This window comes from Molossus molossus, unplaced genomic scaffold (assembly GCF_014108415.1).
Source record: "Molossus molossus isolate mMolMol1 unplaced genomic scaffold, mMolMol1.p scaffold_m16_p_2, whole genome shotgun sequence".
Taxonomy (NCBI): domain Eukaryota; kingdom Metazoa; phylum Chordata; class Mammalia; order Chiroptera; family Molossidae; genus Molossus; species Molossus molossus.
In genome coordinates, this window is record NW_023425355.1 from 74,596,781 (window position 1) to 74,611,687 (window position 14,907).

Below are 14,907 nucleotides of genomic sequence, written 5' to 3' on the forward strand. Positions count from 1 at the left end.
GGTGCATTGGGGCATGACTAGGAATTGATGTGTAAATGAAGTTCCTTCTAAGACACAAGTTATAGGAGGGGTAATAAGGGGGCAGGAGCACTGACCTGAGACTCCCACTATGAAGGTTTGAGAAGAGCCAAGAGGGCCATTAAAATCTGGGAGGGTGAAGAAGGTGGCCCCAGTGTCTATGAGGAAGGAGATTTCCTTACCTGCTATGCAAAGGTTTACCCTGGGCTCACTGTTGGTGATGTGTACTGGGGCCGGTGTCCCAGGGCTTCCTCAGTCCTCTGCTGCCAGTCCCAGAAAGTCTGTTAATGTCCTAGGTGGGGCATTGTTGGGAACAGTCATCCTGAATGCCTTTTGGTGTTCGGGGCAATTAATTCCCCAGTGGCCCTCATGGTGACAGTGTGGGCAAGGCCCTGGTGGGGGATGAGGGTGTGGGCACTGTCTTGCCCACTTGTTTGCAATTGAATTAGGGGCCAGTAGGATTTGATTGAGGAGGTTGTTTCTAGAGCCTCAGTCCCTCGGACCAGTGTTCCCCCTAAGGGCCTTCGCTAGCATAAGGTAGTTCTCCTGTTGTCTTTTCTGTTGATCTTCCCTCTCTGTTTCCTCCTGGTTGTTAAAAACCTTAAAGGCAATATGTAAGAGCTCTCTCTGAGGTGTCTTGGGCCCATCATCAAGCTTTTTGAGTTTGTGTCTAATGTCAGGGGCAGATTGGGAGATGAAATGGGAGTGGAGGAAAGTGGTTCCAGCTGGAGTGGTGGAGTCCATATGCATGCATCTATGATAGGCCTGGGAAAGTCATTCTAGGAATTCTCCTAGATTTTCTTGGGGCCTTTGAATGATTTATTTGATTTTGTCATAATTGACGACCTTATTGGCTAGTTTTTCTAAGGCCTGAAGAAAGTGGTCTATAAGATGGTTGTGTTCCCTACAATTAGCATGGCCAATTTGATAGTTCCAGTTTGGGTCATTGGGGGGAAATTCATCTCCCCCTAGAGGGAGATTATTGTCCCAGGCATGTGCCCCATCTGCTATTTGCTGGGCAGTCGCCCATACCCAATACTTATTGTGTGAAGAGAGGGAGAAAGAAAAGATGACAGAAAGATCGTGCCATGTAAAATCATAGGATTGAGTGAGGTATCAGAACTTCTGGTTGTAGGTGTCAGGATCAGAGAAAAAGGAGCCAAGGTGGTGTTCAATTGGGGATAAATCAGAGGGAGAAGGGGATGGCTATATGGACTATTCCCTTGGCACCAGCTAATTTGCAGTGTGGATATAAACCAGTCTGGGGAGGTTTATGTGGGCAGAGAAAAAAGGGAGATGTGGGGGAAGGCACATCTGTTGGAGGAGAAGAGGCATTCAGATAAGGCAGAGGCAGAGCAGCAATGGGAGAAGGGGGTGTATCTGGGGCAAGAGTATCTGGGGCAGGGCGAGGGAGGAAGAGGAGAAAGAGGTATGGCCGAGTGGTCTTGAGGGTCAAAAAATCTGTAGAAGAGAGGGGGTTTGGGGATTGGGTTAGAAAGACTTGGTGGGTGGAGCAGGTAGAAAAAAGGGAAGGGGGAGAGCAGAGAGAAAAGAAAGCCTGCACCTAAGGAATTTCTGAGGCCTTGCCTGTCTGGTGGCAGAAATTTCCTAGATCCCTTAGGGTATTAAAGTAAAGAGTGCCATCTTCTGGCCATTGAGAATTATTGTCGAGTTTGTATTGGGGCCAGGCTGTATAGAAGAGGAACATGAGTTTGCAGGGCCTCAAATCAGAGAGGCTGAGGTTTTTTAGGTTTTACAGGAGGCAGCCAAGGGGGTTTGATCGAGGTGGTTTGATTGAGACGACCCCATTTTGTAGAGAGGCAATGACAGGAGAGGGTGTCCCCATCTCTAATCAAGGCCTCGGGAGGACAAGCCTGTATGAAGGACAAATCAAGAAGGAGTCTTCACCACAACTTCAATGCCTGAGAGTAGCAAGAACCTAGATTTCGAGAGGAAAAATGGCGGCGGAGTGAACGGAAGCTACACAGACCGTCTCCCAGAACCAAACTGGAATTACAACTATAACACAGACAAATCGACGGGAAAAACCACCAACAGAAAAGCAGCTTGCGAGGACCATACAACGAGGGACACTGACTCCATCCCGGTAGGCTTGTGAAGGCGCGAGACGGGGGCTGGGAGCCCACTTTCGGCAGCTCAGCAGCGGCCTTAGCTGGGAGCAGCGCCCTCGGGTTACACTCCCAGGCGACCCCACAGCGCAGAGCTGGGACAGAGGCTGAAACAGCCACAGTCACTCACCTTGGGCTCTGGCAGAGGGAGGGCAGACTGGACTGAAGCTGTGTGGGGACACTCGGGATCTGGAGGGCACTCAGAGCTTTGGCTGAGTGCAGCCACTCAGAACTGTGGCCACATTGCTCCTTCCCAGGGCTCTAAGAGAAGCAGAAGCAACTCCCTCGGAGATTCAACCCCACCTTGTGGGCCATTGAAGTGCTAATTGAGGCTCACTAACAACCAGCATCTGTCCCAGGATCATGAAAGCCCCATGGCTGAGCAACGGAGGGAGTTTTTCAATCAACTGACAACCCAAAACTCATCAAGTAACCTAGATTGCTAGCCTCCAGGCAAAAAGATAGAGGATAACAGTACCTTTCCTTGGCTGGCAACTTTAACCAGGAAAGTGAGACTTGACAGTGGGGTTGAACATGGGTCCTCCCTTGCTCATCTAAACACAGGAGAGGGAGCCACAAACAGCAGAACACCAACACCCACAGGGAAAATTTGACAGGCTCCAAAGCCCACAGTGATAGCCAAAATGGTGAAACACAGAAACAGAAGCCAAATGAAAGTGCAAGAGACCTCCACCGAAGATGAGATCAATGTGGAGCAATTAAGCATGTTAACAGAGCTAGAATTCAGAGCCATGATCTTGAGGAAGCTGAACAGCATGAGTAAGGACATAGAGACACTGAAAATAAGCCAATTGGAAATTAAAAACCAACAAGAAGAGATAAAAAATGACATATCCGAAATGAAAAACACATTGGAAGGTATAAAAAGCAGAGTAGAGGAAGCTGAGGACCGGATCAGTGAATTAGAAGACAGGGTAGAAAAAATCAACCAATCAGAAAAATAAAAGGAAAAAACTATTAAAAAAACAGGAAGACAGCTTAAGAGAACTATGGGACACCTGGAAACATAATAATATTCGCATCAAAGGAGTCCCCGAAGAAGAAGAAAAGGAGCAAGGGATAGAGAATATATTCAAAAAAATAGTGACAGAAAACTTCCCTAATTTGGTGAAGGAAGAAGGCATTCAAGTTCAAGAAGCACAGAGAGCCCCAGGTAAGAAGAACCCAAACAGGCCCACAGCAAGACACATAGTAATTAAAATGCCACAAATTAAAGACAAAGAAATAATCCTAAAAGCAACAAGAGATAAGCAACAGGTTACCTACAAAGGGAACCCCATAAGGCTCTCAGCTGACTTCTCACAAGAAACACTACAGGCCAGAAGAGAATGGCATGAAGTAATCAAAGACATGAAAAACAAGAATCTGAATCCAAGACTACTCTACCCAGCAAGGTTATCATTCAAAAGAGAAGGTCAAATAAAGAGCTTCCCAGACAAAAAAAGGCTAAGGAAATACATTAACACCAAACAAGCACTGCAAGAAATGTTAAAAGGACTGCTGTAATTAGCAGTTGAAATGGGAAGAAAAATAGAACCACACTAAAAAAAAATGGCAATAAATAAGTACATATCAATAATCACCTTAAACGTAAATGGATTGAATGCTCCCATAAAAAGACACAGAGTAGCTGATTGGATAAGAAAGCATGATGCATCTATATGTTGTTTACAAGAGACCCACCTCTCAACAAAAGACTCACATAGGTTGAAATTGAAGGGATGGAAAAAAATCTTCCAAGCAAATGGAAAACAAAAAAAAGCTGGGGTAGCAATTCTCATATCTGATAAAATAGATTTCAAAATGAAGACCATAACTAGAGACAAAGAAGGCCACTATATAATATTGAAAGGATCTATCCAACAGGAAGATATAACCTTGATAAACATATATGCACCCAATATAGGAGCAACACAATATATTAAAAATCATCTGGAGGACTTCCAAGGAGAAATCGACAACAATACAATCATAGCAGGGGACTTCAACACCCCGTTGACAGCACTGGATAGATCCTCTAGGCAAAAAATTGGCAAGGAAACAGAGACTCTAAAGGAAGCACTAGACCAAATGGATTTAATAGATATCTACAGAGAATTACACCCCAAAACTACAGAATTCACATTCTTCTCAAGTGCACATGGGACATTCTCAAAGATAGACCACATGATAGGTCACAAACTAAATCTCTACAAGGTCAAGAAGATTGAAATCATATCAAGCATCTTCTCAGATCTCAATGGCTTGAAACTAGAATCATTTGCAACAAGAACATGCAAAGACATTTCAACACATGGAGGCTAAATAGCATGTTATTAAAAAATGAATGGGTCACCAAGGAGATCAAGGAAGAAATTAAAAACTTCCTGGAAACCAATGAAAATGAACACACAACAACACAAAATCTATGGGATGCAGCAAAAGCAGTTCTGAGAGGGAAGTTCATAGCACTACAGGCCTACCTCAAAAAACAAGAAAAATTTCTAATTGACTATCTAACCTCACAACTTAAAGAATTAGAAAGCAAACAAAAAGAAAACCCCAGAGCAAGTAGAATGAAGGAAATAGTAAAGATCAGAGCAGAAATAAATGACAGAGAGACCAAAAAAACAATTCAAAGGATCAATGAAACAAAGAGCTGGTTTTTCGAAAAGATAAACAAGATTGATGGACCCTTAGCTAGACTCACCAAGAAACAAAGAGAGAGAACCCAAATACACAAAATCAGAAATGAAAGAGGAGAAGTAACAACCAACACCACGAAAATACAAATAATCGTTAACAACTACTACGAACAACTATATGGCAACAAATTTGACAATCTAAGAGAAATGGACAAATTTCTAGAAACACACAGTCTCCCAAAACTATTCCCGGAAGAGAAAGAAAACTTGAACAGTCCAATAACAACTAAGAAATTTGAAAAGGAAATCAAGACTCTCCCAGCAAACAAAAGCCCAGGCCCAGATGGCTTCACGAGAGAGATTTACCGAACATTCAAAAAAGAACTAACACCCATTCTCTTCAAATTATTTCAAAAAATTCAAGAAGAAGGAAGACTTCCAAACTTGTTCTATGAAGCCAGCATAATTCTAATTCCAAAACCAGAAAAAGACGCTACAAAGAAAGAAAACTACAGGCCAATATCCCTGATGAACATAGACGCCAAAATCCTGAACAAAATATTAGCAAATCGGATCCAGAAATACATCAAAAAAATTATTCACCATGACCAAGTGAGATTCATTGCAGGGATGCAAGGCTGGTACAATATTCGCAAATCAATAAACATGATACACCAAATAAACAAAATGAAGAATAAAAACCACATGATCATATCAATAGATGCTGAAAAAGCATTCGACAAAATCCAGCATCCATTTCTGATAAAAACGCTCAGCAATGTAGGAATAGAGGGATCATATCTCAACATAATAAAGGCCATAAATGAAAGACCTACAGCCAACATATTCTCAATGGACAGAAACTAAAAACATTTCCATTAAGAACAGGAACAAGACAGGGATGTCCACTTTCGCCACTCTTATTTAACATTGTACTGGAAGTCTTAGCCACCGCAATCAGACATGAAGAAAAAATAAAAGGGATCCAAATTGGAAAGGAGGAAGTGAAACTGTCATTATTTGCAGATGACATATTACACATAGAAAACCCTAAAGACTTCATAAAAAATCTATTAGACTTAATAAATGAATTTGGCAAAGTAGCAGGATACAAAATTAACGTCAAGAAATCAATGGCATTCTTGTACACCAATGATGAACTCACAGAAAGAGAAACTGAAAAAACAATCCCATTTACCATCGCGCCAAAAAAATTAAGATACCTAGGAATAAACTTAACCAAAGAAGTAAAGGACCTATTTGCAGAAAACTACATGTCACTGAAAAATGTAATAGAGCAAGATATAAAAAAGTGGAAGCACATACCCTGTTCATGGATTGGAAGAATTAACATCATTAAAATGTCCATACTACCCAAAGCAATCTATAGATTCAATGCAATCCCCATCAAAATACCAACGACATATTTCATAGAACTAGAACAAATACTTCAAAAGTTCATATGGAACCAAAAAAGACCCTGAATAGCCACAGCAATCTTGAAAAAAAAAAAGAACAAAGTAGGTGGGACCACAATATCAGATATCAGGTTATACTACAAAGTGACTGTAACCAAAACAGCCTGGTACTGGCACAAGAACAGGCATATAGACCAGTGGAACAGAACTGAAAACCCAGAAATGGACCCAAGGCAATACGCTCAATTAATATTTGACAAAGGTGGCAAGAGCATACAGTGGAGTAAAGACAGCCTCTTTAATAAATGGTGTTGGGAAAATTTGACAACTACATGCAAAACAATGAAACTAGACCATCAACTTACACCATACACAAAAATAAACTCAAAATGGATAAAAGACTTAAATGTGAACCGTGAATCCATAAAAATTCTAGAAGAAAATGTAGGCAACAAAATTTCAGACATCATAAGGAGCAGAATTTTCACTGATACATCACCTAAGGCAACAGAAATAAAGGAGAAAATGAACACATGGGACTACATCAAACTAAAAAGCTTCTGCACAGCAAAAGAAACAGTCATCAAAATGGAAAGGCAACCCACTGTATGGGAGAACATCATTGCCAATGATGTATCAGATAAGGGGTTAATTTCCAATATATATATATAGAGTGCTCATACAACTCAACAAAAGGAAGACAAAGAACCCAATTAAAAAATGGGCAGAGGAGCTGAATAGACACCTCTCCAAACACGACATACAAATGGCCAAAAGACATATGAAGAAATGCTCAACATCCCTAATCATCAGAGAGATGCAAATTAAAACAACAATGAGGTATCACCTCACACCTGTCAGAATGGCTGCCATCAACAAATCATCAAACAACAAGTGTTGGCGAGGGTGTGGAGAAAAGGGGACTCTAATACACTGCTGGTGGGAATGCAGACTGTGACAGCCGCTATGGAAAACAATATGGTGCTACCTCCAAAAATTAAAAATTGAACTTCCATTTGACCCAGTGATCCCACTGCTGGGAATATACCCTAAGAAGCCTGAAACACCAATCAGGAATAATATAGGTATCCCCATGTTCACAGCAGCACTATTTACAATAGCTAAGATCTGGAAACAGCCCAAGTGTCCACCAGTAGACGAGTGGATAAAAAAAGCTGTGGTATATATACACAATGGAGTACTATGCAGCGGTAAGAAAGAAAGATCTCTTATCCTTTGAGACGACATGGAGGGACCTGGAAAGTATTATCCTAAGTGAAAGAAGCCAAGCAGAAAAAGACAAATACCACATGATCTCACTTATATACGGAATGTAATGAACGTAACAGTCTGAGGAATACAGTAGTCCCAGAAACATTGAAGTAGGGCACAGACTGACATCCCTCAGAAGAGGGGGTAGGTGGGGTGGGGTGGTGGGAAGAGATAAACCACAGAAGTTATATGCATGTATGCATGACTAATTGACATGGACAACTAAGCCGGGGACGGGTGGAGGTGGGGTGGGGTGGGGGGTGCCAATGAGGTAAAAAGGTAAAATATCTGTAACAAAAAAATAAATAAAAATTCATTAAAAAAAAAAAAAGAACCTAGATTTCAAGAGGAGAGCGAGATGAGCTGGCCACTTGGTAGACAGGCGTGAGTCAAAATCAAAACCTTGCATAGGTAGAAAAATAAGGGAGAATTTTGAGACAAGAGTGAGACGGGCAGGCCAATCAGTGAGTTTTGAGATGAGAACAAGAGGGGCAGGTCATCCAGTATCAAATGTAGGTGAAAGAATAAGGGAGAATATGGAAGGAGAGAAGGAGTGTGTGAAAGGGAGAGTGAGGGTGAACAGGGAATGAGAGAAAGAGTGTAAGAAAGGGAGAGTGAGTGTGGCTAAAATTTGGAAGGCCAACTGGAGAAGGGAAGGAGAAATTCCTTACCTTCTTGTTCGGCAGGTAGGAGGGGGTCCGGGACGGGTTGGAGCCGGCCAATCAACCCAAACCACAGTCCACCCAGAATCTGGGAGTTAACCCCAGACAAGCTGCTGCAGCCCACTGCTACCCAGGTACTAAGGGTGGTCTGTGCCAGGGATCATCCAGGCAACCAAGCTCCCACTCCAAATTTTGGCACCAAAATGTAAGAACGAGGTGGTGCTGAGTAACCAGAAGAGTGCGGGTTCATTGAGAGAAAGACCTGCCAAGCTACCTCTAAGGAGAAAATAGCAACTGGCTCATCCAGACTAAGAATTTTTAAACGTAGGGCTGGGGTGGGTAGTCATTCAGCCAAAGAGTCATGGTCATTCTTTATTGGCCAGGGCTGGGGTCTCCTGAAACTTGTTTATCTTGTCGATCAACTGTTTGTAGTTTTGGGTGGGTTAGGGTATTTCCGTCATTCCGTTCCTCCTGACTGGAGTGATGAGTTTTGATTTCCTGGAATGAGAGGCTCAGGGCAAGGTTAAACGATAAGAGGCTTGGGGTATCAATATGAAAGTAAAAGATTTAACAGGGTTGGGGCAGTAATATGGAAGCTAGAGCTAACAACCATTGCAACCAAAAAAATTAAGATACCTAAGAATAAACATAACAAAATAGGTGAAGGACCTATTCACAGAAAACCACAGGACATTGAAAAAAGAAAAAGAGGCAGATATAAAAAAGTGGAAGCATAAACCTTGTTAATGGATTGGAAAAATTAACATAATTAAAATGTCCATGCTACAGAAAACAATCTATAGATTCAAGCAATCCCCATTAAAATACCAACAACATATTTCACAGAACTAACATAAACACTCTAAAAGTTTACACGGGAACAAAAAGACCCCAAATAGCCACAGCAATCTTGAAAATAAAGAACAAAGTGGGTGGGATCACAATACCGGATATCAGTTTATACTACAAAGTCATTGTAATGAAAACAGACTGTAACTGGCACAAGTACAGAGATATAGATCAATGAGACAGAACAGAGAACCGAGAAATTGACCCAAGACATTATGCTCCATTAATATTTGACAAAGGTGGCAAGAGAATACAATTGAGTAAAAACAGCCTTTTTAATAAATGGTGTCGGAAAAATTGGACAGCTACATGCAAAAAAATAAAGCTAGAACACCAACTTATACCATACACAAGAATACAATAAAAATGGATAAAACATTCATATGTGACTTGTGAATCAATAAAAATTCTAGAAGAAAATATAGGCAACAGAGATTCCAAAATTGCGGTGGAGTGAATGGAAGCTACAGAGAACATCTCCCAGAACCAAACTGGAATTACAAGTAAAATAAAAACAAATCATCAGGAAAAAGCAACAGAAAAGCAGCTTGTGAGAACCATATAACCCTGGACACTAAACTGATCCTTGTAGGATCTGTGCAGGAATGAGAGGGGGTCTGGGAACAGCAGTGGCCTTAGCTGTGAGCAGTACCCTCGGGGTTAATCTCCCATGTGGCTTCACAGTGAACAAACTAATAACAACAAAAGAATTGAAGAAGTAATCAAGACTCTCCCAGCAAACAAAAGCCCAGGCCTAAACAGCTTCACAGGGAAATTTTACTGAACATTCAAAGAAGAACTAATACCAATTCTCCTCCAAATATTTAAGAAAATTCAAAAAAAAGGAAGACTTGCAAACTTGTTTTATGAGCCAGCATAATTCTAATTCCAAAACCAGAAAAAGACATTATGAAGAAAAAAAAACTACAGGTCAATATACCTAATGAACATAGATGCCAAAATCCTGAACAAAATACTAGCAAATTGACTCTAGCAATACATCAAAAAAATTTTTCACTATGACCAACTGGGATTCATACCAGGGATGCAAGGCTGGTACAATATTTGCAAATCAATAAATGTAATATACCACATTAAAAAAAATGAAAGATAAAAATCATATGAACATATCAATAGAAACTAAAAAAGCATTTGACAATCCAGCACCCATTTCTGTTCAAAACACTCATCAATCTGAGAATAGAGGGATCATATCTCGACATAATAAAGGCCATATATGAAAGGCCTACAGCCAACATCATACTCAATGGACAGAAACTAAAAGCATTCCCCTTAAGAACAGGAAAAAAGACAAGGATGCCCATTATCGCCACTCTTATTTAACATAGTACTGGAAGTCTTTGCCACAGCAATCAGACAGAAAGAGGAAATAAAAGGGATCCAAATTGGAAAGGAGGAAGTGAAACTGTCATTATTCGCAGATGACATGATACTATACGTAGAAAACCCCAAAGACTCCATCAGAACTTTACTAGACTTAATAAATGAATTTGGCAAAGTAGCAGGATACAAATTAACATCAAGAAACTGATGGCGGAGAGAAAAAATGGCGGCGGAGTGAATGGAAACTACACAGACCATCTCCCAGGACCAAACTGGAATTACAACTAAAATAAAGACAAATCGTCAGGAAGGGGCAACCAAAAGGCAGCTTGGAGGACCACATAACCAGGGACACTGACTCAATCCTGGTAGGCTGGCGAGGACACGAGAGGGGGCCGGGAGCCCACGGTCTGCAGCAGCCTGGGCTGGGACCTGCTGCAGTCTCGGCTGGGACGAGAGTCCTCTGCTGGAAGTTGTGCCTTCGGTTGGGTCCTGTGGCCTTGGCTGGGACCAGCAGCTGCCTTGGCTGAGATCTGTGGCTACCTCAGCTGGGTCCTGCAACATCGGCTGGGTGCTACACCCACGTCTGGGACCAGCGGCCTTGGCTGGATGCTGTGCCCTCAGCTGGTTCCTGTGGCCTTGGCTGGGACCAGCAGCTGCCTTGGCTGGGTCCTGCAGCTGCCTTGGCTGGAACCTACAACCTCGGCTGGGTGCTAAACCCTCGGCTGGAAGCTGCTGTGGCCTCGGCTGCCTTTAGCTGGGAACAGCGCCCTCAGGTTCAAGTCCCAGACGGCTCCATGGCACAGAGACTGGACAGCGGATAAATTGGCAGCAGCCACTCACCTTGGGCTTCAGCAGAGGGAGGGCAGACTGGACGGGAACTGTGTGGGGACACTCGGAATGTGGAGGGTGCACAGAGCTTTTGCAGAGTACAGCCACACAGGACTGTGCTCATCTCACTCCTTCCCAGGGCCCTAGGTAGAGGCTGTGGCCTCTCGTTCAAGATTCATCCCCACCCGGTGGCCACTGAAATGCTAATTGAGGCCCATTAACAACCAGCATCTGCCCCACCCTCGGGAAATTCTCTAACACTGAGCACCTGAGAGAGTTTTTCAGTCAACTCAGAAACCAAGGTTCTTCAGGTAACCCTTACTAATAGCCTCCAGGCAAAAAAAGCTACAGGATAAGTAACTTTACATGGGCTAGCAACTCTAACCAGGAGAGTTAAGACTTGACAGTGGTGTTTAAAGAGGGTTCTCCCTGCCTCATCCAAACCCAGGAGAGGGAGCCACAAACAGCAGAGCACCAACACCCACAGGAAAAATTTGGCAGAGTCCAAACCCCACTGTGATAGCCAAAATGGTATAAAACAGAAACAAAAGCCAGATGAAAAAACAAAAGACCTCTACCGAAGCTGAGATAAATGAGGTGCAGTTAAGCAAGTTAACAGAACTAGAATTCAGAGCAATGATCTTGAGGAAGCTCAACGGCATTTGTAAGGACATGAGCACCATGAGTAAAGACGTACAAATGTTGAAAATCAACCAGTTGGAAATTAAAAACCACCAAGAAGAAACGAAGAATGGCATATCAGAAATGAAAAACACATTGGAAAGTACAAATAGCAGAGTAAAGGAAGCTGAGGACCGGATCAGTGGATTAGATGATAGGGTACAAAAAAATCAACCAATCAGAAAACCAAAAGAAAAAAAAATAATTAAAAAACAGAAAAACACGGCGGGACCAGGGAACTCAGCGGGAAATTACTCCCACCGCCTCCCTTGCCACCCTGCACGGGCCCTGGGAACACTGTAACCTGCTAAGCTCTCGGCTGGAGCCACACAGACTCCCGGAGAACAGGGGACTTGGCGGGATTAAAGTGGGTCCTCCCTGGTGCATCCAAACCCAGGAGAGGGAGCCACAAACAGCAGAACACCAACACCCACAGGGAAAACTTGGCAGACTCCAAAGCCCACTGTGATAACCAAAATGGTGAGAAACAGAAACAAAAGCCAAATGAAAGATCAAGAGACCTCTACAGAAGATGAAATAAATGAGGTGCAGTTAAGCAAGTTAACAGAACTAGAATTAAGAGCCATGATGTTGCGGAAGCTCAACAGCATGTGTAAGGACATGAGCAACATGAGTAAAGACATAGAAATGTTGAAAATAACCCATTTGGAAATGAAAAACCAACAGGAAGAAATGAAGAATGACATATCAGAAATGAAAAACACACTGGAAGGTCTAAAAAGCAGAGTAGGGGAAGGTGAGGACCGGATCAGTGAATTAGAAGACAGGCTAGAAGAAATCAACCAATCAGAAAACCAAAAGGAAAAAAAGATTAAAATACAGGAAGAGAGCTTAAGAGAATTGTGGGACAACTGGAAACGGAATAATATTTGTATCATAGGAGTCCCTGAAGAAGAAGAAAGTAAGCGAGGGCTAGAGAATATATTCAAAGAAATAGTGACAGAAAACTTCCTTAATTTGGTGAAGGAAGAAGGCATTCAAGTTCAAGAAGCTCAGAGAGCCCCAAGTAAGAAGAACCCAAACAGGCCCACACCAAGACACATAGTAATCAAACTGCCAAACATTAAAGACAAAGAGAGAATCCTAAAAGCAGCAAGAGATAAGCAACAGGTTACCTACAAAGGAACCCCCATACGGCTCTCAGCTGACTTTTCACAAGAAACACTACAGGCTCGAAGGGAATGGCATGAAGTAATCAAGGTCATGAAAAACAAGGATCTGAATCCAAGACTATTTTACCCAGCAAGGCTATCATTCAAAATAGAAGGTCAAATAAAGAGCTTCCCAGACAAAAAAGGCTAAGGGAATACATTAGCACCAAACCAGCACTGCAAGAAATGTTAAAAGGACTGCTGTAATTACCAGGAGAAATGGGAAGGAAAATAGAACCACACTAAACACAAATGGAAGTAAATAAGTACATATCAATAACCACCTTAAATGTAAATGGACCGAATGCTCCCATAAAAAGACACAGAGTAGCTGATTGGATAAGAAAGCATGACTCATCTATATGCTGTTTACAAGAGACCCACCTCACAACAAAAGACTCACATAGATTGAAAGTAAAGGGATGGAAAAAAATCTTTCACGCAAATGGAAAAGAAAAAAAAAAGCTGGGGTAGCAATACTTATATCTGATAAAATAGACTTCAGATTGAAGGCCATAACTAGAGACAAAGAAGGCCACTACATAATATTGAAAGAATCTATCCAACAGGAAGATATAACCTTGATAAACATATATGCACCCAATATAGGAGCACCAAAATACATTAAAAAACATGAAGTCCTTTGGAGGACTTCAAAAGAGAAATCGATAGCAATGCAATCATAGCAGGGGACTTCAACACCCCGCTCACATCACTGGATAGATCCTCTAGACAAAAAATTAGCAAGGAAACAGAGACTCTAAATGAAGCACTAGACCAAATGGATTGAATAGATATCTACAGAGAACTACACCCCAAAACTACAGAATTCACATTCTTCTCAGGTGCTCATGGAACATTCTCAAAGATAGACCACATGTTAGGGCACAAAGTTTCTACAAGTTCAAGAAAATTGAAATTATAACAAGCATCTTCTCAGACCACAATGGTATGAAACTAGAAATCAATTGCAAGAAGAACATACAAAGACATTTTAACACGTGGAAGCTAAATAGAATGTTATCAAACAATGAATGGGTCACCGAGGAGATCAAGGAAGAAATCAAAAACTTCCTGGAAACCCATGAAAATGAGGACACAACAATAAAAATCTATGGGATGCAGCAAAAGCAGTTCTGAGAGGGAAGTTCATAGCACGACAGGCCTACCTCAAAAAAGAAGAAAAATCTCTAATAGACTACTTAACCTCAAAACTTAAAGAACTAGAGAGTAAACAAAAAGAAAACCCCAGAGCAAGTAGAAGAAAGGAAATAGTAAGGATCAGAGCAGAAATAAAAGACATAGAGACCATAAAAAACAATCCAGAGGATCAATAAAACAAAGAGCTGGTTTTTTGAAAAGATAAACAAGATTGATGGACCCTTAGCTAGACTCACCAAGAAACAAAGAGAGAGAACCCAAATACATAAAATCAGAAATGAAACAGGAGAGATAACAACTGACACCACAGAAATACAAAAGGTCGTTAACAACAAATGTGAAAAATTATACGGCAACAAATTCGAAAATCTAAGCGAAATGGACAAATTTCTAGAAACACATAGTCTCCCAAAACTGGATCAGAAAGAGATTGAAAACTTGTACAGAAAAATAACAACAGAAGGAATTGAAGATGTAATCAAGACTCGTCCAGCAAACAAAAGCCCAGGTCCGGATGGCTTCACGGGGGAGTTTTACCGAACATTCAAAGAAGAACTAATACCCATTCTCCTCAAACTATTTCAAAAAATTCAAGAAGAAGGAAGACTTCCAAACTCCTTTTATGAAGCCAGCATAATTCTAATTCCAAAACCAGAAAAAGACACAACAAAGAAAGAAAACTACAGGCCAATATCCCTGATGAACATAGATGCCAAAATCCTGAA